This window comes from Macaca thibetana, chromosome 6 (genome assembly GCF_024542745.1).
Source record: "Macaca thibetana thibetana isolate TM-01 chromosome 6, ASM2454274v1, whole genome shotgun sequence".
NCBI lineage: Eukaryota > Metazoa > Chordata > Mammalia > Primates > Cercopithecidae > Macaca > Macaca thibetana.
Genome location: NC_065583.1, coordinates 163,644,439 through 163,663,646, shown reverse-complemented (window position 1 = coordinate 163,663,646; position 19,208 = coordinate 163,644,439). Strand labels below are relative to the sequence as shown.

Genomic DNA, 19,208 nt, shown 5'->3' with positions numbered 1-19,208 from the left:
TTCTCCAAACATTACAATGATGTACATATTGTTTTATCAAATGGCTTTTAAAATAATTAATAAAAGAGAATAAGTATGCAATAATACTGTCTCATAATTACGCATAGGATTACACTTACTACCACTCTTTTTTTTTTTTTTTTTTTTGAGGCGGAGTCTCGCTCTGTCGCCCAGGCTGGAGTGCAGTGGTGCGATCTCGGCTCACTGCAAGCTCCGCCTCCCGGGTTCCCGCCATTCTCCTGCCTCAGCCTCCCGAGTAGCTGGGACTACAGGCGCCGCCACCACGCCCGGCTAATTTTTTTGTATTTTTAGTGGAGACGGGGTTTCATTGTGTTAGCCAGGATGGTCTCGATCTCCTGACCTCGTGATCCGCCCGCCTCAGCCTCCTAAAGTGCTGGGATTACAGGCTTGAGCCACCGCGCCCGGCCCTACCACTCTTTCTGAAGTGCTAGGGGTTAGGACTTCAATCTATGAATTTGAGGGTGGGGGAAGTGACATGGAATCCCATCCATAACACCCGTATTAATCCAGGAACTCATAGAATTGAAGTTTCCTCTATGATTTGTACTGAGAGAGTGCATGCATGGTTTTGCTCAGTATTTCAGATGATCAGATGAGTATAATTTTGTTCTAAGCCTGGTTTCCAAGGAGTTGACCCTTGGTTGGTATAGCTTAATTTTCAGTATTTACCTCAAAGTCATCTTTTGTCCCTTGTGCTTCTGCCCTATGTGGGTGGGTCTGTGTACAGTTTGGAGACTGGTATCACTTGTGCTCCATGCTTTGCTCTGATTACTTGTGTGTGGGTGCAGCCTAGCATATGTGCACAGTCTTCTTGATCCACACATTTGATTTAGCTTCTAGGAGGTTTTTAAAGACTTTCCCCTTCCCAGTTCTATCTCTTAATCTTCTGGCTGATCTATTTTGTTTGTACTTTTATAAATAATATGTACTTAGGATGTCCCTAAATTCATCTCAGCTCAAGGCTGTTGCACTGAGGTCAATTCAAGGAGGCAAACAAAAGTTTGAAATTTTCAGTAGGTCCTGGTAAAATAGAGTAAAATAGAGTACGTCAATTTCAGTGCCCTTTTCCCCAGACCCTTCAAAGCATTTTAAAGTAACAGCAACTTCTCAAATAAACTATCTGAAAAACAGCAAAGCACCATGTTATTCACATTGGAGTACTTACCCTTGATTTCACAGATCAAAAGTGTTGGCATCTCAAAGTCTGAGCATTTGCTACCAGTTTTCTATAGAAGACATAAATTTTCTAGACCCTATTCTTGGTCTATCTCATTGAATATCATCCATTGCATTTTAGCACCTAAGAAAACGAAAGGATGTTATTTGAGAAACTGTGAAGTTTAGAGTATTTGCTTTCTTACTCTAGTGATACAACTTGGTGGGGACAAAGTCATATATTCAGAGCTCCAGAAGACCCAAGGCAGGAAAAGTCACAGTGGTATTTCTGTGGAGAAGGGTTGTTCAGTGACTACACTTTATGACTACAAAGATGATTGAAACTGTTCTTATTCCACGGAAATAAATTCTAATGTTATCTCTGGTTAGAGAACAATGAATATGCCAGTAGCTACTGCTTATCACTGATCCATTAGCACCCTCAAATCTGATGACAAAATATAAAACTTTCCAAAACTATATTATAGCTGTGACTTTATATTAGACCAAACTAGTGCTCAGAAAGGCTTGCCAAATTACTTGTAGACGTTAATGTAAAATTATTTCTGGTTTTAAGTTGGAGGATCACCTCATGATTTCATGTTCTCACTCCTCGGACTTGGAGGTGACACAATTAATTCAGCCCTTATGTGGAAGCCAAATTCTGTTGAAGAATGTCATATTTTCTCCCCTCTTCATATTAGACATTGCAATTTATATTGTGGAGAGCTCTGAGTATCTTATCTGTTTAATATTTGGAGACCAAATAATTATTCTGATTGCATAGTTAATTTTTATGGCAACAAGAATAATACTGGTCATGTACTTGTTTTGGCCAACGTAATTCTTCTAATCAAATTCCGATTTACTTACCTATTAAAGGAACAAGAAATGTTTAGATCTTATTGAATGTATATATACACAGGCCCCATTTGAGTCTCAATATTTAATGTTTCTGTTGCCTTGAGAAAATGAGGCTTTTCATGCCCCCATTATTTTATTGCCAAATGTCAAATGACCAGCCACCTGCCATTTAGATAACTGAAATGTGTGCATTTTAGTTCTATGAACACCATTTTTATTAGAAATACTGTATCATTAAATGAAGGTTGCTTTTCAACAGAATACATAAATGTTTCTATGCACTCTTCTAGGCACTGATGCCTGGTTGTCTGTGCTCTAGCAATGATCAGCAGAGTGAAGCCGAGAAAGCCAACTCACTGTTAGAAAGCCGTGGTGACAGCCAGATGTTTACTGTCCTCAAGACTCCATTGTTTTTTGGTTTTTTTTTTTTCTGTTTTGTTTTCTTTAAAGATAACATCATAGACTGCATGTAAATGAAGGACCAGCTCTCAAAGTCCCACCTGGTCATTTATGCCAAAGTCATTATAGACATTTCATTCATGGGGCAGTCCAAACTTCACTACAGGGAAAGTCTGTAATGGGCTTATGCTGTTGCTCCTTTGGCTGGCATCATAGGCAGGCAAGGGGACTCTGAGATTCTTGAGATTCTTGAGAGCAAGGGGTGGACTATAAGTTTAGTGGCCATTACTGAACCATGATGCTAGAATTCAAACTTATGAATTGCTGCCTCCCACATGGACTCTGATCTTGAACTTGTATCTGGCCTTGGCTAATGAAACATAAGCGAATATATTATGAGTAAAAGCTTGGTAATACATTTCACCACTTACACCTTGGAACTTTCTTTTTATGCTGATGGGATTTATTTATTTTTTCTTTTTGAGACAGAATATCACTGTGTCATGCAGGCTGGAGTGCAGTGGCATGATCATGGCTCGTGGCAACCTCAACCTCCCAGGCTCAGGTGATCCTCCCACCTCAGCCTGCCCAGTAGGTGGGACTATAAAAACATGCCACTATGCCTGGCTAATTTTTGCATTTGTTGTAGAGACAATGCAAAATGGTTTGCCATATTGCTCAGTCTGGTCCGGAACTCTGGGATCATAGGATCTGTCCACCGTAGACTCCCAAGTGCTGGGATTATAGCATGAGCCATTGTGCGAGACTGGATTTAAGTATTTTGAAAAGGAGCCCAAGGTGTCAAGATACCACAGGGAGGAACAGAGAAAGAAACAGAGAAAAGAGAGAGAGAGAGGGAGAGAGAGAAATATCCCAGGCTTTCAGCCATCCTCACTAAGAAACAGGCTTATGAGTGAGGCCATCCTGCATGTCCAGCACAAGCCACTATCTAACTGCATTTGCATAAAAGACACAAAGTGAGCCCAGTAAAAGAAACAATTTCCCAAAAACCATAAGAAATGAGAATAATAAAACTAATTTTATTTTTATCCACTAAAGTTTGGAGTGGTTTGTTACACAGAAACAGAGAACTGTAATGAGTGTTGCTCTTGAAACTTCAAGGTGCATTTAAAGTACCTGGGTATGTTGATGAACTTTAAAATATGACTCAGTGGTCTCAGGTCAGAGCCAGGGATTCTACATGTCCTATTAACTCCCACTGGAAGTCAGCGATAGTGCTCTGCAGCCCACACTTTGAGTCACACAGTTCTGCAGAAGCAACACTTTATTTTCCCTGATTTTTCCTCAGACCACTTCTAAGAATCTCTTTGTATTTAAACTTAAATAAATTCTCCTGTTTAAGATTCTCTTTACCAAGGCAATGAGCATGGCAGATATGCCATTCCAGTAACATGTGTGGGCAAATATGCTATTGAGTCTGTGCATTTATGTAACCAATATTTCAGGGCCTGAAGGAATTTACTTTGGGGATATCCTTCCCTTGGATGGCTTTTTTTTCTTTCTTTTTTTGAGATGGGGTCTTGTTCTGTCACCCAGGCTGGAGTGCAGTGGCGCAATCCCAGCTCACTGCAACCTCTGCCTCCCGAGTTCAAGCCATTCTCCTGCATCAGCCTCTTGTGTAGCTGGGATTACAGGTGCGCACCATCACACCTGACTAATTTTTGTATTTTTAGTAGAGACGTGGCTTCACTATGTTGACCAGGCTGGTCGCAACCTCTTTACCTCAAGTGATCCACCCACCTTGGCCTCCCAAAATGCTGGAATTACAGGTGTGATCCACCATGCTTGGCCAACCTTGAATGTTCAAATATAATGGTTACATCTCCAATACTTAATCATCTAGGAATATCCTCAGAAAAGGTACATCTCTCTTGTGTTATTTCTTACAATCTTTTCTGCCATTTAATTCTGCTATGTGATTGGCTCCAATAAATTTGGAATCATTTTATGCTACTTCACTCTACACTGGGCAGTGCTTCTGCTGATTTTCTTTCCTACACATCCTGTTATGTCTGCAAGGAAACTCTTATTGAAGTTTTGGACGAATAGAATTCAGGGTACACTATAATACAATCAACAACTTAAAACTGAAGGGTACACATTTGACTCACAGTTTTTTTGGTTTGTTTGTTTTGTTGGCCCTTGCCTGCTTTAAGCCCTCAGTTACCGTCATCTTCATTCTTCATTCTTCTTTCCTGCATAAGATGTTCATTAGTCTCTATCCCAACATTTCTTTTACTTTTTTCAGAAGATTAATTTTTCTTTACACCATTTGTAGAAATCTGGATCTTGGTCTAAATGTATTGATTCTAAACTTATGACAGCGTTCTGCCGAATTTGCTGTGGCTCAGCATTTAAAACGGTCCTGCATATAATTATAATAAAGCTGTGCCAATAGAATGCTGCCTTGAAAAGGTTCACTTTGTTAAAACTACTGAAAATGTGCATTTTAAGGAATACTGAGTGGATTAATTGCAGGGTTTAAGGTGGGAAAAATAGTCAGAGGAAAATATGCCTTCCTCTTCTATTTTGTTTCTAGACTCTGAATATCTTCCCAGTCTATGGCTTTTTCCTATGTCCAGAATTTCTGTCTCCCTTACAATAATTGATCACCTGAAAATATATGCATTCATTTCTCCCTTATTTTTCCAAATCATTGTGATAATATTAAGGAGGAGTTTAATAAATTATTACAGAAGGCCGGAATCATTGTATTCTAACTATTGCCTAGTATTGAGCTTCATTTTTATTCCCAATAACCAAATCAAAAATTTTAACTTGGTTTTGTTGACAGATTCTGCTACCTGCAGCAGAGTAACTGCTACATTAAAGGATGCTTTTGACACTTCTCCTTCCAGGTCACAGCTTGCAAAGTCTCTTCTTGCTAATATGGTTGCTATTGTCATAACTGTTATCAATCAACCTAAACCCTATACTTTTAGTGTGCCTGTAAAATCTAAGTACTTGTAAAACTATTCTAAGCATAATTTTTTACTCATTTTCATTTATTATTCCAATAAAACTCTGATTTATATTGTTATTATTCCCACTTTATGAAAGAAGAGACAGAGACATGAAGACTGGAAGTAATATTTTCAGGTTAACATTGTCCAAAGTTTGGAAATATATCAGTGTGTGTGCCTAAACACATATAAACTTATACAGATATACATATGCAAATAGATATGGATTATACATATGCACATGTATAATATATACATTATATAAATACTCCATGTGTTTTTGAAAATCTATATATCTAGATCTTATTCAGAGTGTATAACAATTTAACTAGAAGCTTGGCTAAAAGGTACATTGCTCAAATATATAAAAAATTAAATATTTAGGTATACTTATAATGTAATTTCTATCCACATTAACACATTTAAAATGATTCAAGGAACTGCAATTCTGCACAGTCACATATAATCATCATGTATAATCTTCATAAGAGGGGCTATGAAATGGTAAAAGTATGAACCCATGGCTTGTAAAGGCAGCCCATTTGTTTCAAATAAATTTTTTATGAAATTACTCTGAATACAAAATTGGGGTTCTTTGACATTACCTGAGGGTATATTTTTCCACCACAATTTCAGAGTTTAAATTATTTATTCTGTCATTAAAGCCAAGGCAGAAAAATAAATGGAAATTGTCATAAAAGACAGAAATTTTTATATTGGAAATGAGTAGAACTCATTCATAAAAAATACTCACATAAAAAGAAATCGTTCCAGGATGAAACATCATGCATCATGCAAAACCATTTTGGCAAAACAGCTGATACGTGGCATCATGACTATATGTCTCCGTTTTCCCAGAATAGCCTTAGTTTCTAGTTCCTCTCCTTGTATTATTTTTAGAAGCATCCCTTTTCTTTCCTAGAAATGTCCAGGATTAGATGATAAAAGCCATTCTGCAAATATTGAACAGTTTACATCAACTTGAATCAAGTTTATAAATACAAAAAATATAAATAGAAAATGACTATCTTAGTTTTTTATTGAATGATAAAATAATAATATGGGGCTCAGATAAGGAAAGTATTAGAATCAGGATCAGGCAAAAAATAATAATCCTGAACTAAGAAAAAACCTAGTAGCCTTTAAATATGTCTTTTTGGGAGAGTTGAATTATTGAAACCTATGTTGATTTTCCTGTACTAAGCATACTCTTTAATTTGTTTAATTATTCTAACAGTTCTCTGATTTAGGTTATATTATTATTTCAATTTTATGGAAGAGAAAATTAAGACACAAATATCTTAAGTAATTCGGCTTACATAGTCCAAATTTTTGAAATATATATGCGTGTGGCTATACATACACACATATACACATTTACATATAAACAGAGATATCTGTTACACGTATGCACACATATAATACATATTATAGACATATTATAACATAGACATGTGTGATACATGTCTATGATTATACATAAATGCATATATATGTGTATATGTGTGTATTTATTGTGTATGTGTATATATTATATGTTTGTACACATATGCATTTAGAGATGTTCAGTTTAAGGGAGGAAAGCCAGGCATTTGAAGTTGGATAGATATGAGCCTTCGATTCTGCCTTAGCTCTCTGTTCTTCAACAAAGTTTGTATTTTGCTTAATCTTCAGCATTTAGTACCATTTAAAACATAGTAACCTGACATATACCTGGTACATGATAACCATTCAACAAATTTCAACTGATACTCTGTGTAATTTTCAAAGTGATACAAGGTCAATAAATAACATCCATTCAATGACACTGACTTAATGATATTAAAAATCACATGATTTTGAAAATGTTCTGTAATAATAATCTTCAATATCTCATTGAGAACTACATACACTGTCTTATTCGTAGACACTATTTAGCCATGGGCAATCGTGTGAAAAAGTAAGCTTCACTGACAAGGAAGACTGAAGGTAGAAGGAGAAGGGACAAGATATACTACCAAGAGTGAAGTGGCAAAAATAAGACATTCAAAGTGAACTGTGAAAGCCTCAAATAAACAAACCTGGTAGTGTTAATTTGGCAATTGGGTTTCATGTCTTGATTTCCCAAAGACCATTCAGTTAATTACAATCTTACATAATTATATATGAACTTTAAAACCATTACTGCCTTCTTATTTTTGCCTTAGTCTGTTTACAAAGGTGTGTTCAAGACACTGATTGGTCAAATTTTACATCAGGGTTTAATACACAAATGCTTCAGCTATTGCATGTCAAAACAAACCTTTAAAGTTCTCAGACACTTGGAAAGTTCATTATTCCTTCAGAAACAATTCTTTCAGAGATATACATGTATTTCCTTTAAATATAGTTAAATTTTCATATATAACTATTTATCTTACCAGTGTTGGATTCCATGTATTCTAGTCTATTATCCTTCAACACAATTCACTTCTGTGTTTAAATCTAACAAGATATTTTTAAAATGTTAAACCTGAGTTTACATTTGTATGTTAAAATGATCTCTTTAATATTTTATATTACAGTACCTAAAGTCCTAAAAATATAAAGGTATTTGCTGAAATGTTTATTTCAAAACAATGAGAATAAACACATGACTAAAACAATCAGAAATAAATGAAAAAAATGACACAACTGACATCTCTGTATACTAATGTACATACTCTGAAGTGCTTTATCATTCTAGTCATCAGAGAACAATTATATATTTTAAAATAGATATATAAATCAAATTGTGCAAATTATGTTTTTATCAGTAAAAAGAAAATTAAATTTATTGTTATTAGAATTTACTTAGATTTTCTGAGATCAGACTATATATGGGGAAAAATCTAATAATGTAGTTATTTTCTTTATCACATTATTTTCCTTCAGTTAGAAAAAGCAGATAACATTTAATTAAAGAGATGTTCCCACATCCTCCTTTTAAAATAATCTAAATAACATATGATCTGTGAGGCTATGTTTATGGTAGGTTTTGATCTGATTGCATTTTGTGACCCAAAATATAAAAATTAAATGTGTACTAATAGACATGTAGAACAATGAAATAAACTAATTGTACTGGTTTAATCAATGAATCAATTGAGATAATTAAAATAGGAAAGGTTAACACATTATAAATGCATTTTGTGACTTTTCGTAAAATAAGTCTTTCTTAGTCAACTATAGCATTCACGCAGGAATATACAGAAATTCGCAACGTGTTTTCTCACAATAAAATCATTTGTGTAATAATCTCCACATCCAGATGCAGACATTCTCAGTACCTTAAGAAGCCATCATAACTAAGCCTAAACTTTCCAAATGGTAATCACTCTCCCGCCTCCTAAAGGTATACCGTAGTTTTGTTTAATTTTGATTTTATAATACTATTTTGTATCTAGCTTTTGTTTTTTTACTTTCAGTATGATATTTGAAGACTCCCGCCTGTGTTTTAAGTTTCATTTTTTTGTGTGTGTAGTACTCAATTGAAACGATTTACCTTAAAATATTTACTTATATTAATGGTTGTTTGTAGTTAGGAATTTTAATTTATGATGGTACTATATAAACTTGTATTTGGTACAAATGTGTACTCACTTCTTTTACTCAGATTCTAAACATAAGACAGATATATAAATTTCTGGTTAGCAGCGTGTGCCTATGTTTAACTTCACTGCATATGCCAAATTATTCTCTTATGTGTCTGCACCAATTTTAATCTCAACAGTGGTTTATGAAATACCCAGTTGTTCCAAATCCTCATCAAAACTTGATTTTTGTAACTATTTCTCTAAGTCAACTAACTGAGGTGTAATTTACTTAAAACAAAATGTATACATTTAAAGTATACCATTCAAAAAATTTTGTCAAATATATGTACCCAATTAGCCATTGGCCCAGTTAATATTTATAATGTCTCCATCACCCATCAAATTCCCTCATGAGCTCTGCAATCATTTCCATTCCCCATCCAAGTAACCAATAATTAGATTTCTAAAATCATTGATTGTGTGTGCCTGATATAAAATTTCATATGGATGAATTATACAGTATGTATTCCTTTATGTCTGCCTTATTTTGCTTAGCAGTGTTAATCTGCGTATGTAAAACATTCCTATTTACTGATGAGTAAGATCCCATTTTATAGACATACCACAATTTATCTATTCACCTATAAACACAAATTTGAGTTATTTTGAGTCCTAGACTATTATTTACAAGGAAAAAGATTCTATAAACAGTTGTGTATAAATATTTACATGTACATATGGTTTCATTTGGGGGAATATAGATGAGAGCATAATTAATTCCTGAGTTGTGTGGTAAATGCAAGTTTATTCAATAAACTGCCAAGCTCTTTTACAAAGTGTTTGTATTTTTTGCACTTTCAGCAGGAATATGTGAATTTCAGTTGCAGGAACTCCTTATCACCATGTGATAGAATCAGATTTGAAGTTTTAGCTACCTAGTGGATGTGAAAAGGTATTTGTGATTTTAACTTGCACTTCACTGAAGATAATGAGTATATTCCAAATGCATATTACTAAGTCATATCTCCTTTTATAAAATTTATGTTTCAACATTTTGCCCATTTTTAAATATATGTATTTTCTGGATACAAGTCTTTTGTCAGAAATTAGAATTAATTCTTTTTTGTAGTCTTTGGTTTGCATTATTCTTTTCTTAATGTTTTATGTTGAGAAGTAGAATTTACAATTTTCATACAATCCAATTCATTAGGATTTCTTTGTTCATCCTTAATGCTTTTTTGTTACAAGAAAATTTTTTACCATTTTAATGTCATGAAAATTCAGCCCTGCATTTTCTATAAGTTCTTGTATTTAATTTTAATTTTAGGTGTTTAGTTTGTGTCAGAAGGATAGGTTCATTTTGTATATATAAATATATATACCAAAGACTTGTTTTATCAGCAATTTGTTGGAAACACTTTTCCATTGAATTGTATTGGTTCATATATAAATTTGAGGACAAATTATGTAATAAGGAATCTTCCTACCATTAATATTCCATATTTTGTATTTATTTAAATATTTTAAAAATTTCTCTCCACAGTATTTTTTGAGTCTCTTTGTAATAATTTGTTATGAAATTACGTGTCAATATGCTGTGGCTTTCATTTTTAAAATATATGTGTAAGTTCATAATGAATTTAGAACTCTTTCTTCCTTTATGAATCACTGAAAATACTTATGAAAGATGGGCATTATTACCTTCTCAAATATTTTGTAGAGTTCACCAGGGAGGCTTTATGGGCCTGGAATATATTTTGAAATAAAGGCTTAATAAAACTTCATTAATAGATAGAGAGCTAGTCAAATTTTTCATTTCTTCTATACTCAGTTTTGGCAAGTCGTGATTTTAGGACATTTGTCCACTTTCTTATGTTATCAACTTTTGTTTCACCACAAAGTTGTTTATAATATTTTCTCATTATCCTATTAATATTGGAATTATCTGCAGTGATGCTCCATTTTTCATTCCTGATATCAGTAGATTTTGCTCTCCTCTGTCTCTCTCTCTCTTTCTCTGTCACTCTCTCTCTTTCTTCCTCTCTCTCTCTCTTTCACTGATAAAAACCTAAATAATTGGACAAGTACTTCCTTTATCCCAATGTATTCCAACCAGTTAACATAAAAGAATCCTGCATTTTCACTCATTCTCTTATTTCCTCCTCTATCATTTTATAAAGAGTTCCACTGCTCAACCATCAATCCTTCATCTATGCTTTCTTCTCGAGAATATTAAGCCTTTAATTACATCATGACTTCTGTAGGCTCACAAAATTCTTTGTCATTCAGATCTTTTGCAACACTTAAATACACTCAACACACTTCAATCTCAAAGCATCAGCTCCTCACAGATACCTCTCTTTTCTTTACTCCCACATACCATTATTGCTGTCATCCTATAACTCTTTTACCCTGAACAATCAAACTTCTTACATTTATATTGAGCTGAGAAAAATATATTAATGGAATACAAATAGCCAAATGTCACAAAGGAAATGAAAATGTTTATGTTTAAACACGTTTTTACTAGGAATCAATATTATTGACAGAAATGGAGCCATACTGGCTTGGTTTTAAAAATGTATTAGTCCTATATTCAGAATAGAAGCAATTAAAAAAATTAAAAACACTACAAAGATAAAATAAGATGCATTTTTCTAATATAATTTTCTAGTTTATGGAAGCCAACTTAGATCTATGACAAAAGGAAAATCTGATGTACTTGTTCCTAAATGATATCAAATACAGAACAAAGAATTGGATGGTATAACTAGTGTCAATATATCTGGAGGGATAATTAGGGTCTATGAAGTTCCAATAAAGGAGTCAAAAAGAAAATTGGTTAAAGCAATTTAAAATGATTACCCCCCAAAGAGAACACTTAAAAGCTTTTAGAAAGAGCCAAGTGCAGTGGCTCACACTTGTAATCCCAGAACTTTGGGAGGTTGAGGCAGGTGGATTGCTTGAGGCCAGGAGTTTGAGACCAGCCTAGCCATTGTGGCAAAACGTCGTTTCTATAAAAACAAAACAAAACAAAAAAACTTTTAGAAAGATTTGAGAGAATGAAATGAGGATCAGCGTTGAGTATGTTAGATATCATGACAGCATTGTGATTGAGTTAGAAACAAATACAAAATAAACACAAAGGAATTGTGGGCCCCAAACAGGGTTTTCATATATCCTGAGGGAGAATTTAAATTAACATCTGGGGTAACATGTGGGAGGAAAAGAAATGGAGGATGTGCCATTGTCAAGTTTTGGGCTAAATGTTGAGCATGCATCCTGGACAGAAAGACGCTGGAAATGGTATCGAAAAGTGGATCGTTTTTAGTAGACTCCCTAGTGTATCTCACCATGGCAGTATAAGGCAAGTAGCTTGATATACCTGGAAAAAGATGTTAGAATAATAAAGAATGTAAGGGAATTTTCCTTGGAAATGTGCTGATAAATGTGTGACGTGCTGACACAACAAGTAGAAGATGCGTCATTAGACAGACCTGCACTCAATTCAGCTCTGAAATGACAGAAGCTAAGCTTTCAAGTGATTAACAGAAATCAGGAAATTTCATCAGACATTCTCCAAGGGAAGAAAAGAGACTGAAGTAATGCCTGAACACTGGCACACTCACCGTGCATCGAAATCATTTGGGTATGGGCATGTCTTCAATGTCACTTGAAGAAAGAGAATTATTCATATAGTGGGAGATTACTCTTAGCTTCATTTATTTTGCCAGTTTGTAGATTCTTGGCTAATACTGCTGAAGCGAATAACAAGCAGACTTTTTTTTTTTTCCTTTTTACCTGTATTTTTCTCGGTTTGCTCACATTCCTCTAAACATAAATAAGTGTTTTAATACACATGATAATTTACGAACGGAAATCTATATTGAAATCTTTACTGGGTTCTAGAAACATCATTTTCATTCAGTCAGTTCAGAGACTGATGTTTTGCTGGTGGTTTTAAAAATTTTGCTTAAATGGGTTAAATGCCATGGTAATCTTATGTATTCTAATGAAAAATGTTTCTTAAAAATAATAGGTATGTGCAGACTGCAGAGTGAACTAATTTAGCTTGAGAAGTGCTAAAAGAATTTTACAGCTGTCTGTAGGAGAAAATGAAGATATAGCTAATTAAATCGCATGGCTCCACCCACATTATATGAAAGTTTGTGGCTGAGGTTGAAGAAAAGCCGAAGTTAGGAGGGTGGAATACTGGACTTTAGTGATTTTAATTATTATTATCAACTTTAATTGTTTCCTAGTAATCTGACAAGACGCTCATTTGATAATATAATTTGCATACTTAATATCGCCGTTTGAATTGATTGTATAAAATCTACTTTAAAAAATTGGATAATATCACCAAAGTTTAAGAAATAGAGTAGACATAGAATTGTTGGCCTAGGCTAAAAAGTGGCCTTAACATTTCTTTAATGATAATCCTATTTTCAGTCATTTATTGTCTTTAAGTAAGACATGTTTTACAGTCCTAGGAAGAGGTAGTGGTTGCTATTGGACTCCCAACCTCAGAAGAGCAGCACAAGTCTATTCTGGTAAAGCTTTGGTCTCTTCCTCATGAGGCAAACACACACATTGGTCATGACAGCCTTAGTTATTCATCTAAATACGTTTTGAATAAAAATTTATGGAGAAACATTATCTCATTGCTCCTAATATTTTAAGGATGAAAGAGCACAATCATAATGCATTATGAAAACTCCACCCTAACTCTGCATTACATTTTTCTCAAAAGAAAGACTGTGATTAATTCTATTGATACAATTATATGAAGTCTGGAAATCATTTGGCCGCAGTGTGTATAGAAAAAGAGAATTTACATTTCAACCTCTCATGTTTTGAATCTATGTATCTTTTGGGTTTTTGGACCAGCTAAGCATATCTTCATTTATCTCCATTCTGTTGCAAATGTTTTTTACGATGTTTTACATGGCTGCCCCCATGAGCTTGGAATAATTATTGATAGTTATTCACACACATATTTCCAATGGCAGTTATAGTGATACAATACATAGTTCATGAATAAACGAAGGAAGATAGGAAGAAAGGATGCATGAGTAATATGTGATTCTCATAAGAATATTAGGAAATGAACAACATTATTTCCCCTTTTTCCTAAAATATACAAAAAGATTTTGCAATTGGCCTGTGACTGAACACAGTGATGATGAAACTGACAAGATCTTAGATATTCTGATCGTTAATATGGCATCAATCCAATTATACATGTTACTTTACTTTTCATAAATTTCCTGTCATAGTTTCATAAATTATTTTTTATAAATTATAGTGCAAAACTGATATTTCTTTAGTGATTGAGAATCTTCTCAACACACTTTTGACACATTATAAAGTACCCAGTCTTAATCATGTCTTGCCTTCAGATCTTTTTTATTTTTTTGCAAAAATACCAATATAAGCTAAAGCCATAACTAATAGGATAGTAACATAACTTAAAATATGATGCAAAACATGCACTCTCCTATTTATCTCTAGAGATTGCTGCATAAACAAATTCTGCAACATTTATTATTTTTCATTTAATTTTTTATAATAAATGACGTTTGACAATAAAGCAGTTTTAACTAGATTTACACATTTCAAATTGAACTAGTTTTAATTTCAGATCTAAAAAAGGTTTCAAACTGACATCATTTACAAGAATTACTGGGTTAATATTCTCAGAGATTTAATAGTAATGGATTATTACCTAGCTATGATTTATCATAATGAGGAAAAATAGATTAATTCATTTGGTTTCTAAAAAGACTCAATATTATGATTAAAAGCAGTGACCTCATTTCTTATTAGTTTGCTTTGCCTGGGAGGAATTCCTCACTTTATACATTTGAGCTAGAAATGCAGTAGCTGCTGCAGCATTTTCTGAGGGTCACAATGGTCACTGTGCCAGAGGCTATGTCCAGTGTCTGTTGATAACTGTGTGTGGGATGTTGGCTAGATCACCTTCTCTCTGGATGATTCTGTGTAATGATTAGAGCAGAAGACGGGGCTTCTTAGCCTCTCTGGATAAACGCGTATTTATCAGAGTGGTTCTCCAGCCATTTCAGTTATTCAATGAGCTTGTATCTTTTATCACGAAATCCCTTTCCTGTTTAACTCAAGCAGAGCTGGGTTTTGGAACAGTGCATTATTTCCTAGGGCTGCCACCACAAATTGTTACACACTAGGTAGCTTAATATGGCAAATATATTATCTCAGAGTTCTGAAAACCATAGGCCCGCAAATCAAAGTTTTGGTGGGACTATGCTCCCTCTGAAGGCTCTAGGGGAGGATTCTTCCTACCTCTTCCAGCTCCCGGTGGCTCCAGGAACTCCTTCACTTTCCTGGCTACATCCCTCGAAACTCTGTAGTCACACTGCCTCCTCCTCTTCATTGTCTGTGTCTTTCTTCCCTTGTAAGAAGAGTTGTAATTGGGTTGAGGGTTCACTCAAATAATACAAATTATCTCATTTTAAGATCCTTAATTGCATTTACAAAGACTATTTTCTCATAGAAATTCACACTCACAGTTTTCCAAGGGCCAGGATGTGGACATATATTTTTGGGGGACCACCCTTTGACTCACTCCAGAAGTGTCCATGAATTGACATCTTAGAGAATCCTTACTCATTTTATTTAAACTAGTTTGTGTTGTCATTGAAAAGTTGTATCTTGTTTCTGAGCTAACACACCCTCTAGTCCACCTTTTCACAGTCTAAATTCAGGAATAAAAGCTAATAAATATTAAGAAAACACCCTTCTTCAAAATAGCTGACTCCCTCAGCCTATCATCTGTCAGTCTACTTTAACCACTGCCGGATAGACATGAGTAGGCTCATGACACGTAGGGGGTTTTACAAGAACATTAACTACCTTGTACTAGAAATGGGCTCATCAGTTGTCACCTGTGTGGCAGTTCAGACAGGTGCAAGTATTTCCTTTGAGTTATGATCTTGTAAAAATGAGACTTTATAATTGAAAAGCTGGTCACTGTGACATGCCATTCTGAAAGACTGTTTAGCATTTTTGGAGACAACATAGTTTGTAAATAAGGGGCATTTATTATTATAGACAGCCTCGGGGTACACATTCATTATCCACTGACAAGTACAGATACAAATGCAAAGGCTTGATTCATTAGCATGTAGGTAACATGTTATGTTATATTTAAAATTAGAGTAAATGGAAATATATTCTGTAAAGATGTAATGATTTAATTAATTCAATTACTTTTTAACTTAGAATATGATTTTAGATAGAAAAAGTCTGCAAACGTGTAACTTGCTTTCAGTAGTCAAAGTTTTTAAATTGTTTGGCTTACTTCAAAAGAGAGGTAAGTATGTCAATCAGCACTGATTTAGATTGATGTATTTATAGCTTAATAAATGTTCATACTTTGTTAAAATAAATTTCTAACGTGAAAAATCCTATATGGTATATTAAACCCAAATTTTGTTGGAGTAGTTTTTTTTCTCTAGCTAATTTAATGTCACATTGTTTGACATTACAAAAAAGTTCCTGAATGATTTGTGTCTTTTAATGAAACTATTCACATCATCACTTTTCTATTCAGTTTTCATACACTCAATATTTATTTTCAACTAATGTAAAAATTTGAAATCATTTATGAATACAAAAATATTACATATCATTATAATTATAGCTTTACATATATGTTTTTTCAATCAGTCAATCAATCAGTAAGTACTTTTTCATAGCTAAATTAGAGAGTAGTGTCCTTCAAAGTGCTGTGAAAACTGAACAGAATTAAAAAGAAAATATCCCTGCCCTCAAGTAGCTTACACTCTGGAATGGAGAGACATATGCTAAACCCAAACCTTTAAAATATATGTTACATAGCTATAAGTACTAGGATGAAATGGAAAAAGGCAACAGAAAGGGCAGTAGGTATGGAGGGTAATTTTAAGTTTAAATAACCCAGACTGCACTGGCATAACTGAGAAGGTTCTTTGGAGCAAAGACTTGAGAGAAGCGAAATATTCATTACATATGGGTATCTGGGGAAGGCTGCTCCAGGCAGGGGAACTTGCAGTGCAAAGATCCTGAAAAAAACAGTACTGCTTAGAAGTCAGTAGAAAGAAATGAGGGGACAACAATGGCTGGAATTAGATGAGGGAATGATAGGAGAGGTAAGATGACAGTAGAAAGGGGAAGGACAGGGATTACTACAAAAATAGGGACTTCACTCTCAGTAGACTGGAAGGTCACTACACATTCTGAACTGAGAGACCCGGTGTATATTTTATAGAATTATTCAAGCTGCATAGGCAGTGGATGAGGTTAAGGGTGGTGGAGTTAAAACAGAAAGACAGTGACATATTTCAATTTCTCAAGTGAGAAATAGTGGCAACATTGAATGGGGTAGTGTCGGTTGGCTGATTAGAAGTGGTTGAATTTCTGAACATATTTTGAAAGTATTATGTTGCCAAGAAATTTAAATGGAAGACAGATTGTGAAGTTTGAAGAGAAAAAAAATGAGGCCAAAGTGACTCATATAGTTGAGCTAAGCAACTGAAAGGCTGTTACTATTTATCAATAATGGAAAGCCTGTAGAAGAGACAAGTGCAAGGAATAAGGTTATATGTTCACTATAGAAATAAAAGGGTGTGTATATATCCTTTGCATCTGCCTTAACAGCACCTATATCTCTTTTTTTCATTATTTTATTTTAAGTTCTGGAATACATGTGCAGGATGTGCAGGTTTGTCACATAGGTAACGTGTGCCATGGTGGTTTGCTGCACCTATCAATCCATCACCTAGGTATTAAGCCCGGCATGCATTGGCTATTTATCCTGATGCTCTTCCTCCCCCTGCACCCACAACAGGCCCTGGTGCATGTTTTTCCCCTCCCAGTGTTCATGTGTTCCCATTGTTCAGCTCCTACTTACAAGTGAGAACATGTGGTGTTTGGTTGTCTGTTTCTGTGTTAGTTTGCTGAAGATAATGGTTTCCAGCTCCATCCATGTCCGTGCAAAGGAGATGATCTCATTTCTTTTTATGGCTGAAGAGTATTGCATGGTGTATATGTGCCATATTTTCTTTATCTAGTCTATCATTGATGGGCATTTGGGTTGATTCCATGTCTTTGCTATTGTGAAGAGTGCAGCAATAAACATATGTATACATGTATCTTTGTAATAGAATGATTTATATTATTTTGGGTATATATCCAGTAATGGAACTGCTGGGTTAAATGGTATTTCTGCTTCTAGATCCTTGAGGAATCACCACACTGTCTTCCACAATGGTTGAACTAATTTACACTCCCACCAACAGTGTAAAAGTGTTCCTATATCTCCACAGCCTCGCCAACATCTGTTGTTTCTTGACTTTTAATAATTGCCCTTCTGGCTGGTATAAGATGGTATCTCATTGTGGTTTTGATTTGCATTTCTCTAATGAGCAGTGATGTTGAGCTTTTTTTCATATGTTTGTTGGTTGCATAAATGCCTTCTTTTGAGAAGTGTCTTTTCGTGTCCTTTGCCTGATTTTTGATGGGGTTGTTTGGTTTATTTTTGGAATTTGTTTAAGTTCCTAGTAGATTCTGGATATTAGACCTTTGTCAGATGGATAGATTGCAAAAATGTTCTCCCATTCTATAGGTTTTCTGTTCACTCTGATGATAGATTCTTTTGCTGAACAGCGCCTGTATCTCTACTTCTACATCTGTGTATATGTGCTCCCATATATTTGCATCTGTATCTTCAACCCTTAGAACAATATCTGGAATTGGTAGGTAACCAGTAAATATTTGTTGAATAAATGTTGAGTACATACACAAAACATGCAATTTGGTTGATATTACAGGTAGTGTGAAACAACATAAAATCCAAATTTAAAATTAGATGTGAAATATGTCCTATATTTTTTCAGAAACATAATTTTAGTGGTTGTTAATATATTTGTACAAATATTCTAAGTAATTATCAAAGCATTTAATTGGTATTTACTGAGATAGGATATCTGCATCCCAGTTCATTTTTCTTGCTAAGTGAATGAAATAAATACAATTATTTAATCTTTTCAAGATACAACTTTCTTATTCCTGAAATATGATACTGTTACATTTTTTCTGAGATTAGAATGTGTATATAATAAACATCTGAACACAGCAGGCAACAAATGAATTACAGGTGTTATTAAAATGTGTATCATTTGAAGTATGTTAAAATTTCATGAATTCAATAAAACTTGTGGAATTGCTGGGTCAG

At 34.3% G+C, this 19,208-nt stretch overlaps 1 long non-coding RNA gene across 1 annotated transcript; it reads right to left on the bottom strand.

Annotated features, from left to right (window-relative positions):
* Positions 1 to 1,103: 1,103 nt before the first annotated feature.
* Positions 1,104 to 6,375, bottom strand: LOC126956302 (uncharacterized). Its single transcript, XR_007726291.1, has 3 exons — positions 6,178 to 6,375; positions 4,572 to 4,655; positions 1,104 to 1,321 (listed from the first exon to the last, which is right to left on the bottom strand). It is a non-coding gene; the product is annotated as an uncharacterized LOC126956302 (long non-coding RNA).
* Between the last annotated feature and the right edge of the window lie 12,833 nt (positions 6,376 to 19,208).